The 15,349-nt window shown below is 43.3% G+C and overlaps 2 pseudogenes; one reads left to right on the forward strand and one right to left on the reverse strand.

The window, feature by feature from the left end:
• The first annotated feature begins 1,305 nt into the window (after positions 1 to 1,305).
• On the forward strand, positions 1,306 to 14,263 carry LOC129478502 (mitofusin-1-like; annotated as a pseudogene).
• Positions 13,025 to 13,734, reverse strand: LOC129478323 (BTB/POZ domain-containing protein KCTD1-like; annotated as a pseudogene).
• Positions 14,264 to 15,349: the final 1,086 nt, after the last annotated feature.

Raw genomic sequence — 15,349 nt, forward strand, 5'->3', positions numbered from 1 at the left:
AGGAGAGCACCCAAGTGCACACAGGCATCAAGATGCAGCCAGGACTCACACCCAGACAACCTCGTCCTCAGAGTTCTGCACCTCCCCACTGCCCTACGCATGGCTGTCCTTGGTTTAGCTTTAACTTTCGTATCTGATATTTTTTAACATCAGATTTTCTATTGATTTTTCCCAAGTAATAATTAACAAAACACTTATATTGAACCTACTAATCACTAGAACTATGCAATGGTAAGAACAAAAAAACCTTTTCTCTGTGCAAAAACTGGAATAATTAACCAGAAACTTTGGTACCTATGATATTGGAAATCACCCAACTTCATACTTCTCCCCTTTGTTTTTTTTTTTTTTTTTTTTTTGAGACAGAGTCTCACGCTGTTGCCTAGGCAGTGGCGCGACATCGAGTCACTGCAAACTGCACCTCCCGCGTTCAAGCGATTCTCGTACCTCAGCCTCCAGAGTAGCTGGGATTACAGGCATTTACCATCACGCCCAGCTAATTTTTGTATTGTTAGTAGAGACAGGGTTTTACCATGTTGGCCAGGCTGGTCTCGAACTCCTGACCTCAGGTGATCCACCTGCCTTGGCCTCCCAAAGTGCTGGGATTACAGGTGTGAGCCACTGCGCCTGCCGTCCCCCAACCCTCATTGCTTTATTCACTGATGAAGCAGGCAAACTTATAAACAGATGCTATGCTCTTTTTTTTTTTTAACTTCTTTTGGGTTCTTTATTGTAACTGTGATTCTTTTTTATTACATTGATATGTATGACATTTTCTAAAATACACCTTTGAAATCCAGAAATTTAATACTAATAAAGCTATCCTATTGAACAGCCCTTTGCAAGTCACTTTGTTGGATACTTTGTGGAATTAAGATGCATGAGACATAGATACTACTTTCAAGGGGTCTAGACCATGGGGTTCTGAAAAGTGTTCTCCTTGGACCAGCAGGATCTGCATCAGCTGAGAGCATGCTAGAAATTCTTGGGCCCCAGAGACTCTGGGAGTAGGGCTCAGCAAAGTCTTAACAAGGTCCTTGGGTGATTTTGATGCACACTAAACTTTGAGAATCGCCTATCTAGCAGTGTAAGAAATATAAACAAAAGACTCTAAAACAAAGTTAAAATCAAGTTTAAACAAAATTCAGTGGAATTTCCAAGAGGGAAAGTTGAGTTGAGGTGGAGGGAAATCTTGAAAGGGCTTCCTGGATTTGGTACTGGGGCTGGCTCCTTATGGAAGGATGATATTGGATGGCACACATTGGAAAGCGGCAGGAGGTTCATCTCAGGAGGATAACAGAGAACATGGAGGTGGACACAGTTAAGTGTGGCCCGTGAGGGGGCCTTAGAATCCTCCATCTGGGTGGAACAGAAAGTGTGAAACAGTCAGTAGAGTCTCAGTCATGGAAATCTTTGAATATCATTACTAGTATTTTAATAATGAAAGAAAAAAAACACTTAAAGACAGTATGCCTTTTCTATAATGGAGGAAAATAGTGGGAATATAAGTATACACAGGTAAAATAATGGGAAATGTTCTTATATTTGTTAGGACTTCAAGGAAACCTAGAAAACGATGATACTTAAAAAAAAAATTATTCTGTATATTTAAAAAATACTAAAGTACTCATTACTTTTTGAAGACACTGCTATGGAAATTTCATTCACAATATGGATAACATTTTTGCCTTATAAAGAAGTATGGTAGTGACACTCTATTATTGTAATAAAGCCATAATCTTAATTCCTGAACTTTGTTAGATAATTTCCTGATTCAACTTTAGAAATAGCTTCACAGAGCATTTTGAGAGAAGTTGTAAATGAGTAAGTATAAGGTAGAAAATAATATTGCTATTAAAATGAAAGCCTGATATTGAAATATAAAAATGAACTTGCACTATAATAACTAGAGAAATCTTTTAAATATCCAAAAATAAGTATATTTTTAGGTTTACTATTCAAAGAAAGACTGCAGAAAGTCAAAGGAATTTTATCTGATGCCTCTACAAATGGAGAAGACAGCGTAAAATGAAAGAGATTTTAAAGGGCTTTAAATTTGGTTGAAATGGAGTAACAATCTCCTACTTGAAACAACCAAAATAAATACGTGAAAGAACAACATTGCATGGACATCAGGCAGCAAAGGACAGTGATATCTAAGAAGCATGAGAAACGTGCAGTTGAGGAAGGAGGCTGGCAGGACTTGCTTTCCAGTCACAACCCTGCTGACCAAGCTAGGATCTGGTCAAAACAGGACTCTGTGAAGAAACTGGCAAAAACCAGCAGGTGGCTCAAAGGCAGCTTCTAGTTGCTCCCAGTGCTCATTAGCATAAGACACTCTCATCAGCACCAAGACAGTTTACAAATGTCATGGCAATGACCAGAAGTTACCACCTCTTTCTGTGGCAATGACCAGGAAGTTGCCCCCTCTTTTCTATAACATTCTGAATGACCTGCCCCTTAATTTGCATTAATTCACCCCTTAATTTTGCATGTAATTAAAAGTGGGTAAAAGTAGGTAGAAACACAGGTAGCCAACAGCCCACAAGAAATGCTTTGGGGCACTGCCAATGAGTTAGCCCTGCTCCATAAGGACAGTTCTGGTTCAATAAAAGATTGCTGTCTAATACCCCTGGCTTACCCTTGAATTCCTTCCTGGGTAAAGCCAAGAATTTTCCTGGGCTAAGACTCCAATTTGGGGGCTCAGCTGCCCTGCGTCAAAGTGAGCCCTAAGATTGTCCACCTTATGGCTCTGAGAAAGCTTTCAGGCCATGTCGCAGGGAGGGGCAACCAGGTGGAACATGGTGGTCTTTCTGAGTTGAGACAGAGCTGGGAATTGGGGAAGCCAAGAGAGCAAGAGTTCTGAAGAGAAGAGAGCGGCACAGAGGAAGAACACTGGAGACCTGCAGAGAGTTCCCATGGGATCTTGAGCAGAGCACTGATCAGTACATATGTGTGAAGAAATGCTTTGAGGATGGGGGAAGAATGATCCAAAAGATTGAAGAGAACAGTGCTTCAAAGAACACACAAGGCCAAAAATAGCACCTGTTCCCAAAAACCAGAATGGAAAACTTTGTAATTCAGAGAGCATCAGTTAATGTACTAAGAACCGCTTTGCCACTGTAGTGGAGAAAAATTAATCCTAGAATAAATTCAGATCTGCTTCTAATAAACAAATCTTAAAAGCAAGCCGAGAAATGATCAAACTCTTTCAAAGTACCTTAACTACATCTCAGAACAGAGCTCAGATATTTATAGGAGTACAAAAATAGTCAACAACCAATGAAATAAATCATCAATATCTACCATTCAAAGAAAAATTGCCAGACATTCATAGAAGCAAGAAAATACAGCCCATAATGAGAAGAAAAATCAGTGAATCAAAACCAGCTCCAAAATGACACAGATGATAGAATAGGCAAGGACTTTAAAACAGTTATTCTGATCAAATTTCATATGTTTAAGAAGCTAGAGAAAAGATTAAAAATGCTAAGTAGTGACGTGGAAGATCCAGATCAAACTTCCAGAGTTGAAAGCTTTAAAAACTGAGTTGAAAAATATATTAGATGAGAATTACAGCAGATCAGAAATTTTAGAAGAAAATATCAGTGACCTAAAAGACAGCATTAGATGCTATCTAAAATGAAACACCAAGATTAAAAAAGATTTTAAAAAAATTAACAGAGTGATCTCTTGGAAAGATGGGGCAGCTTGGGGGCTTCTCCACTGAAGCACTTTGTGCTGGATAAGAAAGCAATTACTGAAATCTTTGACCAGTTACTGGAGTTTGTTACTGAGGATCACATTTTGTTGAAGTATGTGAATCTCCCTTCTCAGCTCAAGATCTGAAGATCCAATCAGGGTGGAATAATAATAGCAACATATAAGAATCTAGAACTTGACTGAGCTACTGAGGATAATCAAGTAGAAATATAAGAATATAAAAACAAGCTTTCTATCATTGGTAAGGTGCTATCTCGGAGACAAATGAAGGTGGCATTTTTTGGCAGGACAAGCTCTGTTATCAATGCAATGTTGTGGGATAAAGCTCTCCCTGGTGGGATTGACCATACAACCAATTGCTTCCTAAGTGTTTAAGGGACCAATGGAGATAAAACCTATCTTATGACAAAAGGATAAGATGAAAAAAGAGTGTAAAGACAGTTCATCCGCTGTCCTATGCCCTTCATATGGACACAGACTTGGAAGCTGGCTGTCATACACGTGTTTTGGCCAAAGACAAAGTGTGTCCTCTTGAAAGGTGAGCTGGTTTTAGTAGACAGTCCAGGCACAGATGTCACTACAGAGCTGGATACCTGGATTGATGAGTGTTGCTTAGATGCTTATGTAATCATTTGTTTGTAAACTCTGAATCAACAGTAATGAACACAGACAAACATTTTTTTCACAAGGTAAATGAGCAGCTTTCCAAGCCTAATAATTTAATTCTGAATAATCACTGGGATGTCGCTTCATCAGAGCCAGAATATATGGAAGATGTATGTAGACAGCACATGGAAAGATGCTTGCATTTCTTTGTGGAGGAGGTTAAAGTTGTGGATCCTTTAGAAGCACAGAATCATATATTCTTCATTTCAGCAAAGGAAGTTCTTAGCGCTAGACAGCACAAACCACAGGGGATGCCGGAAGGCAGTGAAGTACTCGGTAAACGATTTCAGGCAAGATTATAGGAGTCTCAGAATTTTAACAAATCTTTAAGGAGTGTATCTCACAATCAGCAGTGAAAACAGGGTTTAAACAGCACACTATCGGAGCTAAGCCAATACTAGATATTGTGAAAAACACAATGGATTCAATAAACGCGGCAGCAACAGAGAAGAGCTTATTCAAAGAGTGGGAAGAACAAATTGATAGACTGAACTTTATCCCAAACCAGATGAACCTTTTAACACTAGATGTTAAGAAAAAAATCAGGAAGGCCAGGCGCGGTGCTTCACGCCTGTAATCCCAGCACTTTGGGAGGCTGAGGCAGGTGGATCACGAGGTCAGGAGTTCAAGACCAGCCTGGCCAACATGGTGAAACCCCGTCTCTACTAAAAATACAAAAATTAGTTTGGCGTGGTGGCGGGTGCCTGTAATCCCAGCTACTTGGGAGGCTGAGGCAGATAATTGCTTGAACCTGGGAAGGGGAGGTTGCAGTGAGCCGAGATCATGCCACTGCACTCCAGCCTGGGCAACAGAGTGAGACTCCATCTCAAAAAAATAAATAAAAATAAATAAATAAATAAAATAAATAAATCAGGGAGGTTACCATGGAAGTAGCAAACAAGGTTTCACGTGCAAAGCAGATGAAATTTGTTGACCGTCTGTTTTGGTTGATGAATTTTGTTCAGAGTTTCATCCTACTCCACGTGTATTGAAAGTATATAAAGGTGACTTAGATTAGCACTTAGAAGACAGTATCAGAAGAAATATGGCTGATTGATGCACCGTTAAGACAATGCCTCAGTGTTTAATCCAAGGAAGAAATTATTAAAAATTTGAAACCATTACTTTCAGCTGATCTATAGAATAAACTGCATACACTGATCCCTTGCAAGAAATTTGATCTCAGTTATGATCTGTATTGCCACAAGTTATGACCAGATTTTCAAGAGGGTATTGTATTCCATTTTTCCCTGGGCTGGTCTTCACTTGTGCATTGATTCCTGGGCCCTACAAATGCTCAGAGGGTGCTCCTAGGATTGTCAGAGGCTAACTTTCCCTAGCTCTTTAGCCTGTACTCCCACTGCTTCTATCAACCCAGCAACACCAGATAATGCATCACACAAAGAACTCATGGTTACCTTAATAACTGGATTAGCTTCTCTTACATTTAGGACTTCTATGGACATCACTGTTGGAGGAGTAATTTGGAAAACTATAAGCTGGCAATTCGTATATGTTTCATTATGTATGTATGGAGTTTGGTATCTTTATGAAAGGCTATCCTGGACCACTTGTGCCGAGGAAAGAGGCTTTAAACAGCAGTTTGTGAACGATGCATCTGAAAAACTTCAGATAATTGCTAGCTTCTGGAGTGCAAACTGCAGCCATGAAGTACAAGAAATGGCTATCACTTTTGCTTGCCAGCGCCAACAAGTTGTTACTCAAAGACATCTGGAAGAAATTACTAGATTATCCAAAGAAATAGATCAGTTAGAGAACATACAAAACAATTCAAATATTTTTTTCATATTCGTAGCTTTAATAGTGTGTTCTACTCGACATATCTACTCTCATAACTATTACACTTAATAGCTTCCAACAGCCTTCCCTTCCCTTCCCTCCCCTCCCCTCCCCTTCCCTCCCCTTCCTACCCCACCCTACTCTCCCTCCTCCCCTCCCCTCTTCCCAATCCTCTCCCCTCCTCCCCATCCTCTCCCCTCCTCCCCCTCCCCTCCCCCCCTCCCCTCCCCTCCTCCCCCTCCCCTCCCCCCCTCCCCCCCTCCCCTCCCCTCCTCCCCCTCCCCTCCCTCCCTTCCCTCCCCTCTTTCAGAGTCTCACTTTCCTTCCCTCCCCTCCCCTCTTTCAGAGTGTCACTCTGTCACGCAGGCTGGAGTGCAGTGGTGAGATCTCGGCTCACTGCAACCTCCACCTCCCGGGTTCAAGTGATTCTCCTGGTATCCAGGTGGCAGAGGGGAAATAGAGTCTGGAGAGGGAGGCCAGGTGCAGTGACTCACGCCTGTAATCCCAGCACTTTGGGAGGCCAAGGTGGGTAGATAACCTGAGGTCAGGAGTTCGAGACCAGCCTGGCCAACGTGGTGAAACCCTGTCTCTACTAAAAATACAAAAAATTAGCTGGGCATGGTGGTGGGTTCCTGTAATACCAGCTACTCAGGAGACTGAGGCAGGAGAATCGCTTGAACCTAGGAAGTGGAGGTTGCTGTGAACCGAGATCATGCCGTTGCACTTCAGCCTGGGCGACAAGAGCAAAACTCCATCTCAAAAAAAACAAAAACATATTAAATAAAAATAAACACAACTTAGTTAGCGTACTATCCTGTGGGTTAGCAATTTAGGATAGGCTCTGCTGTGCACTTTGGCTGGTGTCAGCCAGCCTCAGCTCATTCATGTATGTGTAGCCAGCTGCTGGTCCAGGGTTCCTAGTTGTTTTTATGCAGACTTTTATCTTTCCCACCATGTTCTTTTTTTTTTTTTTTTTTTTGAGACGGAGTCTCGCTGTCGCCCAGGCTGGAGTGCAGTGGCGCGATCTCAGCTCACTGCAAGCTCCGCCTCCCGGGTGCACACCATTCTCCTGCCTCAGCCTCCCGAGTAGCTGGGACTACAGGCGCCCACCACCTTGCCCGGCTAATTTTTTGTATTTTTAGTAGAGAAAGGGTTTCACTGTCTTAGCCAGGATGGTCTCGATCTCCTGACCTCGTGATCCACCTACCTCGGCCTCCCAAAGTGCTGGGATTTCAGGTGTGAACCACCGCGCCGGCCTCCCACCATGTTCTGGTCTGCAACCTTATGTCTGCCTTCAAGGTACCCATGTCTTCAATCCCTGAGCATTTCCAAGTTCTGTAGGATGAATCAGTCCTTGGTAGGCATCTAGTTTTCATCCTACATATTCTGCTAAGGCAGTTCGCAGTCCTCAAATGTTCATGTGCAATGAACAGGTATCTCTTAGCTTCATTTAAAAAGTCTGTGTTTCTGTCTCCTCCTTCTTTTCTCTCCCATTCTCCTAGCTCATCATTAATTATCATGGGGATATGGGTGCAGAAACACCTGTACTCTGCCATACACAAAAGTCTGAAATAAAACTTCTTAAATAAATGATGACCCTTTTTTAATGTCAAAGAAAGGAGTGATGAGTCTAAACCCAGCTCTCTGAGTGGCAGCCAGGCAGGGAGATGTTTCCCCAGTTACTAAATTAGAACGTAACCCACAAGAATAGACTGTGACGATGGCAGCAGGAGTTTGAAGGCTCTGTCAGAACATTCTGGATGTTCTTATGGCACGTGGACTCATAAATTCAAAGATCTTTCTTATTTTTTACTAAAGGCTATGTCTTTGACTTTGGGGCCTCTGTCAGACTCCAGTTAGTAAGTGCACTAAAGGCTGGAAGGTTGGCTGTTTTGGGGTGTGAGATAATGATGGTTGTGCTCCTAATAATTATCCGCATTGGCTGTCTTTTGTTCTGGAAAGTATTTACTACTGCTTTATGGTGGTTTTTGAAAATGATTTTCAAAGCATCCCAATTATGTCATTTATTTACTTTTCTGAGAGATTATTTTGAGGTTTGAGAAAAAATTAAATTTCTGGCATTAGAACCGTAATAAAGCCATTTTGGGGGTCTGACTGCTCATTGCTTTCAAGCCTGGCCCCTGTCTCTGCCCACCACTGGACAGGCTGGTGCTCCTTCCTTCAGCGCCAGTAGGAGATTCACACCACACCAGACCCTGCCCTCATGGAGCAACCTACACCTCGGGCCCAGCCACTGACCTCCATCCAAACCCAGCCAGTATCCTTTCCTTGTTCTCTCACATCATTTTCTTTGTGCATTTTTCAACTTGTTATTTCTCTTTTTTAGCAAATTTGCAGAAATTCTCTCTGTATTTTTGACGTTAAGTTTTCACATGTTATGAATGATGCAAATATTTTCTCCAAGACTGTCACTTATGTTTTAGTTTTGCTCATTTCTTTTTTGCTGTACCAACATTTTGACTTTTATAATGTCACATTTGACAATCTTTTATTTTGGATTTTGTAACATTCTTAGAAAGTACTCCCTCCTTGCCCAAATTATGAAGGTTGTTTTCCTTCTAGAATTCCTATTAGATGGCCACTGGAATTTCTGGATCTATCTCCCCTGTCTCTTATATTTGTTTGTATTGCATTCCGGGATAATTTCTTAATCTTTTAGTTTACAAATTTTATCTTCAGCTGTGTCCATTTTGCTATTGTACATCTACTGGCCTCATTTACTGGCCTCATCTACTGGCCTATTTTTATTTTGGCAATCATTGTAATTTTTGAGGTGGAAGAATAGGGAGTTGGGGTAACCAAGGGTTAAGGTGTAAGCAAAAGGACGCAGATGCAGCTAGTTCTAGGCAACGTTAAGCAGCCTACAGGCCAGACCCTCACTCCTGTGATAACCAGACAGAAGTCTCTACTTCAGCCTCTGATTGGCTACAGGCCAACTCTTCACTTCAGCCTCTGATTGGTCACAGGTGAAGTCTCCACTTCAGCCTTTGATTGGCTGTGGGCCAATCCTTCAAAGGGTGTAATCAATTAGAGGCCTCTAAAGGGCACCTAGGGGGTGTTACCAAATTCTTTTAGCTTAATAAAAACCCTAAAGAACATTGTAATCTGGGCTCTTGAGCCACTTGCTCCAGCCTGCTCCCACTCTTTGGAGCATACTTTCACTTCAGTAAATCTGCACTTTCATTGCTTCTTTCTTCTTTTGCTGTTTTGTGTGTTTTGTTCAGTTCTTTGTTCAACATGCCAAGAAGCTGGACAACTCACAGTCAACACTTTCCATCTATGGCCAGATGTGATGGCTGACGCCTGTAATCCCAGCACTTTGGGAAGCCGAGGTGGATGGATCACCTGAGGTCAGGAGTTCAAGACCAGCCTGGCCAACGTGGTGAAACCTTGTCTCTACTGAAAATACAAAAATTAGCTGGGCATGATGGTGTGTTCCTGTAATCCCAGCTACTCAGGAGGCTGAGGCAGGAGAATTGCTTGAACCTGGGAGGCGGAGGTTGCAGTGAGCCAAGATTGTGCCACTGCACTCCAGTCTGGGCTCCAGAGTGAGACTTCATTTAAAACATTAAAAAAAAAAAAAAAAAAAAGACTTTCCATCCATTAACATTTTCAATAAGTTAATTTTTTTCATAACACTTAAAAAATGCAGTATCTACTTAAACTATTCTCAGGATATTCATTATACTTATGATGAAAATCCTTTCCTCTTTGCCCTACTAGTTTTATTTTCTTTGGGGCTACTTCTGTTTCCTCAAATGATTGATTCCAGGTTTTCTGTTCCTGTGTGTAGTTGAGGGTCTGTATTAAACATTGGGTTTCCTCAGCCCAAGGGGAAACTCCTGGTGGTCTGATGCCAATTGTCATGGAAGAAACTCTACACTGGTGAACCTGGGAGTGGAAAAGACTGTGTGGTCCTCTGGCATGGGAGCAGGGGGTTGCCTTCTGAGTTTGATTTCCCACTCCTCTCCTTATCCAGGGGGCTTGGACCCTGGCTTGGGGTCTGCTGTAAAAGTGGGGAGTTCTTGGGCTTGTATTTTGATTCTCATTCCCCACCCAGGAAGGTTTTGTTTTCTCTTCAGAGCATCCATCACTCGGGTCCAAAGCTGTCGCTCCAGCAGCTCCACGTACAGGGTGTCAGAGAGGCATGGTAGCCCACCGACCCTGAATGCTGCTCTGCAGCCTCCTGGACAATCTGCCTGAGCCCCATTCTGGGCTTTGTGTTTATTGGCTCTAAGCCTGGAATTTTCCAAGGATATTGTTAACAGCCCTGACTACCACATCATCTGGATACTTCAATTTTTCTTCCGTCACTCGAAACCCATCTTCTTCCCCCAATTTTTATTTTTATGAAAGTTATTATATACATGTATCAGGAGATATTCTAAGAATGCTTATAGAAAAATACAGCATTCTCTTACACCCTGTGCCCTACATCCCACCCCAGCTTTTCCCCAACCCAGAATGCTTTTCCGTGGGGGCAATTTACCTGCTGTATCTGCAAACAACATGCTTATGTTGTCCCATCTTGAAATTTTGGACTTGCAGATCCTCTATTGGCTTCCCAGCCCCACCACAGAATTCCATCCTTCCCACTTCCCTCCCCATGCTGTCAAGACAGTCGCATCCTGGTGTTGGTAGAACAGTGCTCACTACTCACATTATGACAGTGATGGACATATCTGTTGTCACTGAGATTTTTGCAAAAGCCTATGTTGGCTTTTCCTTTTCTACCCCAACTTTTTGTTTTCCCTAGAGATAGTGTTCGTTTTATTGTTTTTTTCTTTTCTTTTTTTTTTTTTTTTTTTGTTGAGATGGAGTTTCACTCTTATTGCCCAGGCTGGAGTGCAGTGGCACCATCTTGGCTCACCACAACCTCTGCCTCCCGGGTTCAATCAATTCTCCTGCCTCAGCCTCCTGAGTAGCTGGGATTACAAACATGTGCCACCACAGCCAGCTAATTTTTTAGTTTTAGTAGAGACGGGATTTTACCATGTTGGTCAGGCTGGTCTCGAACTCCAGACCTCAGGTGATCCACCCACCTTGGCCTCCCAAAGTGCTGGGATTACAGGCATGAGTCACCATGCCCAGCCTATTGTTTATTAACTTGGTTTTAAAAATATATATAATCGTCGTTAATCCAAGCACAATTTTCCACCAGTTATCTAAGTCTCTTCTCAGTATAATCAGGTTCATCAGGTATTTTATCACTTTCCTCTTCCTGAAGACACCTTTCCCACCCACTTCAATCCTTCCTGGGTTGAATCTTCTGTTTTCTGTATCGCAAAATTTCTTCTTTTTGGCTGAATTCTTTTTGGGCAAAAGGACATCCTCTAGTGGCTTCATGAGATACTCTCATTATTTGCAGGTTCCAAACTTCCAAATTTGCCTGCTCGCTGAAATGTATTTGTAACCCCCAAATCAATCATTGTCAGGCCTCCTCAGTCATTCACAAGCATGCCCCGAGCAGTGAAAAATGTGTTTCTCCAGGCACAGTTCTTAGCTGAGGTCAAACAAGGCAATGCGCTGCCTCTTATTTCAGCTGTCATACCGTAACGGTGTCGTTATCACTGTCTATTTAGTGTCACATTTTTGGCATTTTTGTGCTTTTTGTCAGTGACTTTTTTTAAAAGAAAAATTTCATTTTAATCCAGCCTGACCCCCACACGTGTGTTTCACACAGACCTTATTTTTTAAACAGAGTTTATTGTATTTAATACATTATAAAATTTGAAAAATTGTAGGAAAGCAGCAGACTTGAACTGGAGCAATTCTAACAAGGAATAATGAAGTTCACATCTGTGAGGTGGACAAAAAGGTGTGACTTCTGTACAAACTACGTTTAGCATTTCATGTCTAACATCTTTCAAATGCAATGTGCTCATAGGGTTTTTCTGAAGTCCTGCCTGGTCCCTACCTAAAGAGAGTCGTGGAACCTCCATATACAAAGAAACTTGATTCAAGGTGTGTTTTTTTTTTTTTTTTTTGAGACAGAGTTTCACTCTCCTTGCCCAGGCTGGAGTGCAATGGCACAATCTCGGCCCACCACAACCTCCGCCTCCCGGGTTCAAGCAATTCTCCTGCCTCAGCCTCCCGAGTAGCTGGGATTACAGGCATGTGCCACCACACCTGGCTAATTTTGTTTTTTTTTTTAGTAGAGACAGGGTTTCTCCATGTTGGTCAGGCTGGTCTCGAACTCCCAACCTCAGGTGATCCGCCCGCCTTGGCCTCTCAAAGTGCTGGGATTACAGGCGTGAGCCACCGTGCCTGGCCGTGTTTTTTTTTTTGTTTTTTTTTTTTAAAAAGGAAAAAGAAAGACAAAGGAAAAAGAAAGACAAAGGAAAAAGAAAGAATGGATGGCTGTTGGCAGTGGAAACTGTAAGGAGACTGTCCTCACCGCTCATGGCTTGTTTATTGGTCAGAGGCCTCGGAGGGCCCAGGATACTTCATGGCCATCACAGCACCAACTACGGCTATCACCTTTTTTTTTTTTCTTTTTTGCATTTCCTACCTTTTGACATATATATATATATACACACACACATATATATATACACACACATATATATATACACACACACACATATATATATATACATATGTACATATTTTTTTTCACCTTGAGGATATCACTGTTCCAGTTGTTCCCATATGAATACAGGTGTGGTCTCTATTGCATATAAATATGTCTTTTATTCAACTTTAGGTCCAGGACTTGGTTTGCTGTCCCAACGGCACATAAATGTCCCTTTTTTGTTGTTTGTTTGAGTTATTAGTTGTGTGTGTTTTCCTTTTGCATAAGAAATATGTCCGTTTAGTCCAGAGGCTCTTGCTTTATCCGGATGATGGAGGAGGGTACGGGAGGGCGTCCGCCTCAGTTCCCTACGAAGGATGTATTTGCTGAACTAGGATGAGCCCACTCCTCCCCCACAGGAGCCCACGATTTCAAATCCTCTTTGCTGCAACCTCTCGAGGACCTAGACAGAGGTGACAGTAGCCACTTAGTGGAAACCTGACGAAGTGCATGGAGTCGTGATTCCAGCCTGCACTGACAAAGTTGCACATCGCATCGCCGATCTCTGGAAATACTTCTTCTACCAAGGATTTATCACCTCTTAGCGTGATCCTTTCTGTGAGGTCTGGGGCCACACAAACAACAAGGCACTCACAGGGCCTTGAAAAGCGACCAGTTTCTCTGTCCTGCTTCCATCTTTCCATCTCCAACAACGTGGGCTGAAGCTGAAAATATTTTGCCTCTTCATATAACAAAGTGTAGTCCTTGAAATCTTCAGGAATGAGGAGTTTGGATGTTCGTAGAAAATTCAAGATATATCTGAACATCTGTCCATCTCTGTCAGTGAAATAGTGCTGTCTGAGACTGTCCAAAACTATTGGACACTGGCCCACATCAATGTGGGCAGCCGCACTGGATTTTGTGAGTTGTGCCGGAGTAGGGGTGCCTTGGTTGTTCAGTGGAGATGCAGGGGATCTAGTGATCAGAGGTCATAACATATTAGGCCGACTGTCCCTCTGGCAGAGAATTGTGCGGGCCCGAGCGGGAGAGAAGGAGGGCCGGCGGGAGGGCGAGACGGTCTCTCTTCTCTAAGTAATGCCCGAGGAGTAGTGCCCCTTCCACTGCCCCCTGGAGCCGGGGGGTCGGGGCAGCAGCTGCGCCGGGCGTGCCGTGGTGCTGCCGTGGGAAACCCGTGTCTGGGGCCTCCCTGAGCGGAGCGGAGCCTGTCAGTGATTTAATTGTTTAAAATGGCCCCCAAGTGTACTGCTGAAGTGCTGTCTAGTGTTCCTAAGTGCAGAAAGGCTGTCATGTGCTTTACAGAGAAAATATACGTGTTAGACAAGCTTGGCTCAGGCATGAGTTACAGTGCTGTTGACAGTAAGTTCAACAGCAGTGCGTCAACAATATGTTATATCCAGAAGGAGGAAGAGGAAAGTCATTGACGCAGATGTGAGGCCACTCTGAAAAGTGCCCAAGTAACATCTATAGTACCTGGTAAAGTTATGGAAAAAGAAGAAGAATAAAAAAAAAAAACAGTGAAATTTGTGGATTCATGAGATGACACTAAAAGTTTGGTGGACTGGCGGGGCGCGGTGGCTCGCCTGTAATCCCAGCACTTCGGGAGGCTGAGGCAGGCGGATCACAACGTCAGGAGTTCGTGACCAGCCTGACCAACATGGTGAAACCTCATCTCTACTAAAAATACAAAAATTAGCCGGGTGTGGTGGTGTGCACCTGTAATCCCAGCAACTCAAGAGGCTGAGGCAGGAGAATCTCTTGAACCCGGAAGGTGGAGGTTGCAGTGAGCCAAGATTGCACCACTGCACCCCAGTCTGAGCGACAGAGCGAGACTCCATCTTAAAAAAAAAAGTTTAGTGGACAGCATTGTTGTGAGGTTGACAGCCAAATACATTTTTAGTCACATTACCCAAGGTCAAGAAAATGCAAAACTCTTCCCAGCTTGTGTTTTATTATAAAGAATAATACATATAGTTAGCTATTGGTAAGAAACATATATTAAACAAGGTGTCTGTAGATAAAAACACATAAAACAAAAGTATGTATTGGTTGGATGACAAAAATGTAGTGACCAGAGGCGTGGAAGCTAACCCTGTATTTCTCCAGGAGCAGTTGTTCAGTATCAGCTAATAGTGTTCACAGTGTCTTTAGAGAACATACTCCAGCACTCACCAAGGCCATGCTTCTTGCATCACAGCTATGCTTCCTGCACCCACCAAGGCCATGCCTCCTGTATCATAGCCTCCCCTCCTGCACCCACCAAGGCCACGCCTCCTGTATCATAGCCTCCCTTCCTGTACCCACCAAGGCCACGCCTCCTGTATCATAGCCTCCCCTCCTGTACCCACCAAGGCCACGCCTCCTGTATCATAGCCTCCCCTCCTGCACCCACCAAGGCCACGCCTCCTGTATCATAGCCTCCCTTCCTGTACCCACCAAGGCCACGCCTCCTGTATCATAGCCTCCCCTCCTGTACCCACCAAGGCCACGCCTCCTGTATCATAGCCTCCCCTCCTGCACCCACCAAGGCCACGCCTCCTGTATCATAGCCTCCCCTCCTGTACCCACCAAGGCCACGCCTCCTGTATCATAGCCTCCCCTCCTGTA

Source organism: Symphalangus syndactylus, chromosome 3 (genome assembly GCF_028878055.3).
Source record: "Symphalangus syndactylus isolate Jambi chromosome 3, NHGRI_mSymSyn1-v2.1_pri, whole genome shotgun sequence".
Lineage (NCBI taxonomy): Eukaryota > Metazoa > Chordata > Mammalia > Primates > Hylobatidae > Symphalangus > Symphalangus syndactylus.